This window comes from Nelusetta ayraudi, unplaced genomic scaffold, assembly GCF_046127955.1.
Source record: "Nelusetta ayraudi isolate G7.1 ecotype Tasmania unplaced genomic scaffold, CSIRO-AGI_Nayr_v1 ptg000019l, whole genome shotgun sequence".
Classification (NCBI taxonomy): Eukaryota; Metazoa; Chordata; class Actinopteri; order Tetraodontiformes; family Monacanthidae; genus Nelusetta; species Nelusetta ayraudi.
The window spans coordinates 5,899,057-5,904,809 of record NW_027466069.1 but is presented as its reverse complement, the minus strand read 5'-3'; positions in this window follow the sequence as shown (position 1 = coordinate 5,904,809).

Here is a 5,753-nt window from a genome sequence, read left to right as displayed (position 1 = left end):
TCCATGTGTTAGATCTTAAAATGTATAAGACCCTACGAACACCATGTACACCATCTCAGAAATCACAGAATTGGCCAATAAAACTTGACTCTTAAACGTCTGTGTTTGGGACTCGTACATTGTTTCACAACAAGCCAAACAATGCAGGAATGTTGCCACACCCATCGTGAACCAGCTGCTTACCTCAAGCTGCAGAGACATTTTCCTACATATTAATTTGGGAAGCGACCGCTGCCGCCGCCACCAGTTTCCATGGTCACTGTCGGCCAATCCACTCGGTTAAAGATTCCCTGGGAGAAAAAAAACCAAGCACTCCAAAGCTGATTACTTGATAAAACGAGACAGATCTTGAGTGAGGAGCCTCGAAGGCTCCGTGGCAGGAATACAGAGTTTATGTTTGGCCGTCGACTCAACACCCGCTCAGCCGAGTTGGTGGAACTTTCAATGACTGGGGGCTGAGCAGCTAATGTAGCTTATATAGCTGTGGGGTGGCGTAACGCGAAGAAATGGAGAGTGAGCTGATCATAAACCAACAATAACGTGTCTTACTGCTATTAGCCAAACAAAAATAAAAATACAATCATACATTGCTATGGAAATATGCAATGGAAATTATTTAAAAGAAAACAGTAAGTAAAGAGAATTCCACCAAATCTAATAAACAGCTATAAAAACAGATTCAATTGGGCCCGTGGTGCCTGTTTTCCACCGTCCGGTTGAACGGAGACTGTGTTCGCTCACTAAAGAAGATTTTAATCGCGGCCACTTGCACAAGGCGACAATTGTTATTGTTTTTTTTAGTTTTTTTTTATAGATGTACTTGAATAATTAAGTTTGTCTGTTCTGGATAAACAACATGAATAATAAAATCCAAATCGTAAACAAAATATTATGTTGTTAGGATCGTGGGACCGTAATCATCAAACTAAGATCATCATCATCATCATCATCATCATCATCATCATCATTATCATCAACAACAACAACAACACTGCAAACTCATTTCCTGACTGCGAACAACATTTGCTGTTGTGTGATATACTGTTAAATTAGACACTGCAAAAGTAATCTCTCTTAAAACAACTCTGAAAAAAGCATTAAAATGGCTTAAAAACAGCAGAACAACAACAAAAGAAAAATAGTAAACAAATCTGAACACGAGTCACAGCACACAGGAACTGAAAGATGTTGCAAAAGAAGTCAACAGCACAGGACTCAGAACGCAGCCCTGTTGTGCTCCAGTGTTCAGGATGAGGCTCTGAGAGGTGACTCTCTCTGACTCTCTGTGGATGTAAAGAAAGGATGTAATAATAAAAATAATAATAATAATAATAATAATAATAATAATAATAATTGTAAGTTGTAATAAGTTGGTTAGTAAGCTGGTAGTATATTTTTGTGGAATCGCTGTTAAACGCGGCACTAACATCGCCAAGCTAGCATCCTCGCATGCTGCTTTTGATCAGAAACAATCGACCCGCCACGGTTGCCTCCACATTTCTGAGGTGCGCTCTTTGTGCAGAACATCTTGTTGTTTGTCTTTTCAATTATCATGCATCATGCATCAGTGGACATGCAGTGTATATATACTTATGTATGTTATTACATTTTAAAAGTTAGGATATAATTAAGCAAACAAGTGTAAAATAGTGTGAGTGTAAAATCAGGCAACGTGCTTGGCTAGCAAAAGCCGCGGTGGCAGAAGGTTTTTACGGGTTCCTGCGGCTAAATGCAATTTAACACAGAGGCTGTCCCTGCAAATTCATTGTGTACTGGTTGTCCAACTGCAGCAAAGGTCATTCTGCTTGATTATTCTATTTCGTTTATGGTGCCGTCAGATGTCCACGGCCCTCTCAGCTCTTTGCCATTCCGCTCAGCCGCCGCCGACGGACTAGATGAATCATTCAGCGTTAGATGTGGGTTGGGCAGAGGCAGCCGGTCCTTCAAAAGAGTCGCTGCAAACTCGAGCGCTTCATTACAGCCGAACGCCGCTGTTTGTAATATATTATTCAGCAAAAAGGCCCGTTTGGAAACACAGCGCTTGTTTACGGCGCTTCTGTTCAGGCTGGTGGGGGGAGAGGAGGAGGTGATGAAAAAGATTTTCCCCCTTTAGTTAAAAAAAAAAAAAAGAAAGTCTTCTTGTGAGAAAAACAAACCGAGCGAGCCCCTAGCCCGATGCTAACCTGGGGCAACGGACGTTGGGAAAAAGAACGCATTGGCTGGGTTCTTCAGTTTGTTCAGAGGTTTGTGGTAAGCTTGAAGGATTTTTGAAAAAAAAAAAAAATGAAATGAAAAATGAAAAATTTTGCCTTTCCTATAGCTGCATTCACCAGCCAGCAGGGGGTGCTGTAGCCCACTGCGCAACACCTACTTACCTCTCTTTTTCTTATGATGTTGGTAAACTTCTCATTCTCTCCATCTTTTTTGGCCCTCTACAGCCACCACCTGTTGGTCAGTGGAACCGTCTAAAATACACGCTACATAATACACTTGGGTTTTTGTTTGTTTGTTTGTTTGTCAGTTTAATGACACGCAGCGATTCGACGCAGCGCCAGGTGGTTTCCTCCTCCTGCAGCAGGACGATGCTGCAATGAGAAATTCACTGCATATGCAAACTTAAAAATAAATAAACAATTATATTTCTTAAAAATTCCTAAATATCTCCCACCTCGGACTGATCAGCGCTGGCCTGATCTGTGTGCAGATACATTGTAATTACTTCTAATTACCTCGACTAAAAACAGATCAAGGCTCCCAGCAGGCGGCGGCTCACAGCCGAGCCTTTTTATTTATTTCATTTTTCATTTTTTTTTTTGTACAACGACCGGGTTTAGTTTCTCTCACTTTCCCTCTCTCTCTCTCTCTCTCTCGCTCTCTCTCTCTCTCTCTCTCTCTCTCTCTCTCCTTTTCTTCTTCTTCTGATGGCCGCCGCCCACCCTTGCACTTGGAAGTGTTGAGTGATTCCCCCCCCCCCCCCCCAACCCCACCATCGTGCAGGCTGCAATGATTGTCTGGCTCTGTTTGTGAGTTTTTTTTTTGTGCGGCAAGATAAATAGAAGGGCGGTGGCGGCGGCGTCCTTTCACACCCACGGACGCACTTTAATGAAAGCGACCCCCACTTTGGAGGACCAAGGCATCGAAGGCATCGAGCGGGCCGGCTGAACTTCCGGCAGGCTGCAGATTTGGCTGCTGGTGTCGCCGCCTTTGTTGACCATGAACGGGCGTCTCGCATTAATTACGCCTGCAAACGTTGAAATTCATAATGAACGATGCAGGAAAGAGAAGTGCCAACACAAATGGTTGTGATTCAAGAGTGCACGCCCCGCAAAAACATGTGCAAAGAGAGAAAAAAAAAAAAAAAGCCATCCACTCACACTCACACACACACACACACAGACACACGTACACACACATGTGCACTTCCAAAGCAAAGGGAATCAAAAGCCCGACTTTGGAAGTCGTCTTAACCTGAGGCTGTTGCCCTGGCAACCCTGTCGTAGAGGAAGAAAACTCCTGCAGAGGAAGCAGCAACAGGGCGGGAAATCACTGCCAGCAAAATCAATGGCACTGCGTTAATAACACATGCACGCACGAGCACCTACAGGCACATACACAGGTTACGCGGGAAAAACACAGGGGTTTAAATTAGTTTGGGACGAAGTGAAAATCTGGACGAGGCTATATGTGTCAAAAAGCACATTTTGTTAGTGTGTGTGTGTGGGGGGGGGTTGGGGGGGGAGGGGTGCAGAAGATCAATGTAGAAATATGACAAGATAAGGCAGCTCCGTCAATCTTTTCAAAATAAAAGTGAAAAATCTGATTCTCTGGAAAATCCTACAATCGTACAGCTTTTTGAAGAAAAGGAAAGGAAAAAAAAATTTTGAACAAAAGCAGCGTTGGCAGTTTTAACTGTTGATGACAGCAAAGTACACGAGAATTATTGTCGGCACTTGAGAGCGAATAAAGAAACGTATTAAACGCCGTCGTGAATCAGGTGCACAGCTGTTTGGCAGAGCAGACGGAGGGGAGAAAAAAAAGGAGGAAGAAAATAAACACTTGCAAACGCAATACGGAGCGAGAAAAAAAAAGAATGATACACAAAAGCGGATAAATAATTCAGGGGAAATTACTGGATGCTGAAAGCCAAGCGTCAAATGTTTAATAGATGGCGGTGGTGCAACAGACAGCAGACAGTTTTTGGGGTCGTTTAGCTGCTGCAAGTGATTTTTTGCAATGAACTCGAGTGTTTGCACATAATCATCGGGCGGCTTAGTGAGTGGGAGTTCCAATCATAGCAAGTAGCAACAGTAGCTAGAAGCTAGCTCACAGCGCATGCTAGTCTTAGACTTGGATGATTAGCGCTAAGTGCTGCTAGCGGAGCTAGGAACAAAGCGAAGTGTCATTACTTACGTTGTGTGCGTGCGTGTGTGCGTGTGTTTGTTCGTTCTCGTGATCTTGGGATCTTTGTTGTTTTGTTTTTAATATCAGTATTGCAAATTTGTTCTGATTATATTTCACTAAAAAAGAAAGACAAAGATTATTTACCTCGACTCAGTTCTGCAATCAGTCTCGGTGTCGCGCTGACAAATTGTCCTTTTTAATCCCCTAACAGTTTTGCAGTTTATGGGAGCCACGAATCGCCATTAGATCAACGTTTTTTGAGCTGCGCTGTAGGTTTTACGAGACCACATTAGCCTCTTTTTCCTGTTTGTGCCTTTTTCCTTTTATCTGTCCCTGTATATTTTTCGAAAGAAGAGGGTGTCACTGATGTTTTTTAAAGAGTGAGCGAGAGATAGAAATATGGGCGAGCCGAGCTGCGGCTGGAAAAAGAAACAAAGGGAGTGTTGTGGGAGTCACCTGACTGCTGTGATGGATGGGCTCGCCCGCAGCCTCACCGCTTTTAACGCTGGGCTTAAAGAGCTCTTTAAAGCCCAGCACACACGTTCGAATCGCTTGAACTCGACTTCTTTTGTGTCTTCCGCCCCGCGTTGTGTGTTTTGTGCTGTGTGTCCCCTCCACAAGAACGCGGGTTTGGCTCTTTTCCAGGACATCGTTTCCGTGTCGTGGACGCGACTCCTCGTTGCTCCCCTTTAATCTCCCGACACTCTGACGCTCAAAGTGGCAACTCGGCCGCAAAAGAGGAGCGTTTGAGCTCAGCGGGAGACTTTTTTTTTTTTCCTCTCCGTCCACCGTGAGTGCCAAGAAAAGACTTGCCCGCTGCCGTGAGTCTTTTCCGACTCTTTGTCAGAAAATAACAAGGGTTTTGGATTTTGAAATGTGTTGCCCTGACCTTCAAGCGCTAATCGCCGAAAAACAGGAAGTCTTTTTCTTCTTCTTCTTCTTCTGCTCCCTGCAAACTTCTGCCAGCGCTGCAGAACAAAGAGTCGCCGACGCAGATGGCGGCCGTTAGCCTCTTTTCGCACGTTTCTCCATCAAAAAAAAAAAAAAAAAAGAGCCCAATACCACAGGCATGTGATGCGTGAAGGGGCAGCGAGGGAAAAAGAAAAAGAAGAAGGTGCCACGAGTGGACAAGACGGACAAGGCATTGTGGGCCGCGGCGCCCAGGGCCCCTCCCTCCAGTCTGTCCGTCTAGCGCCCCACCTGCCGCGTCCCGACGTCCATCTGCCCGTCGCACATTGGCCCGCCCACCTCCTCGCGCCGCCGCCTCGACAATAGGCGACAGCGTTTGCAACGCCGGAACTTAGCGCTTCGACACAGCCGCGACAGTCCAAGTGGGACCGCGAAACAACAAA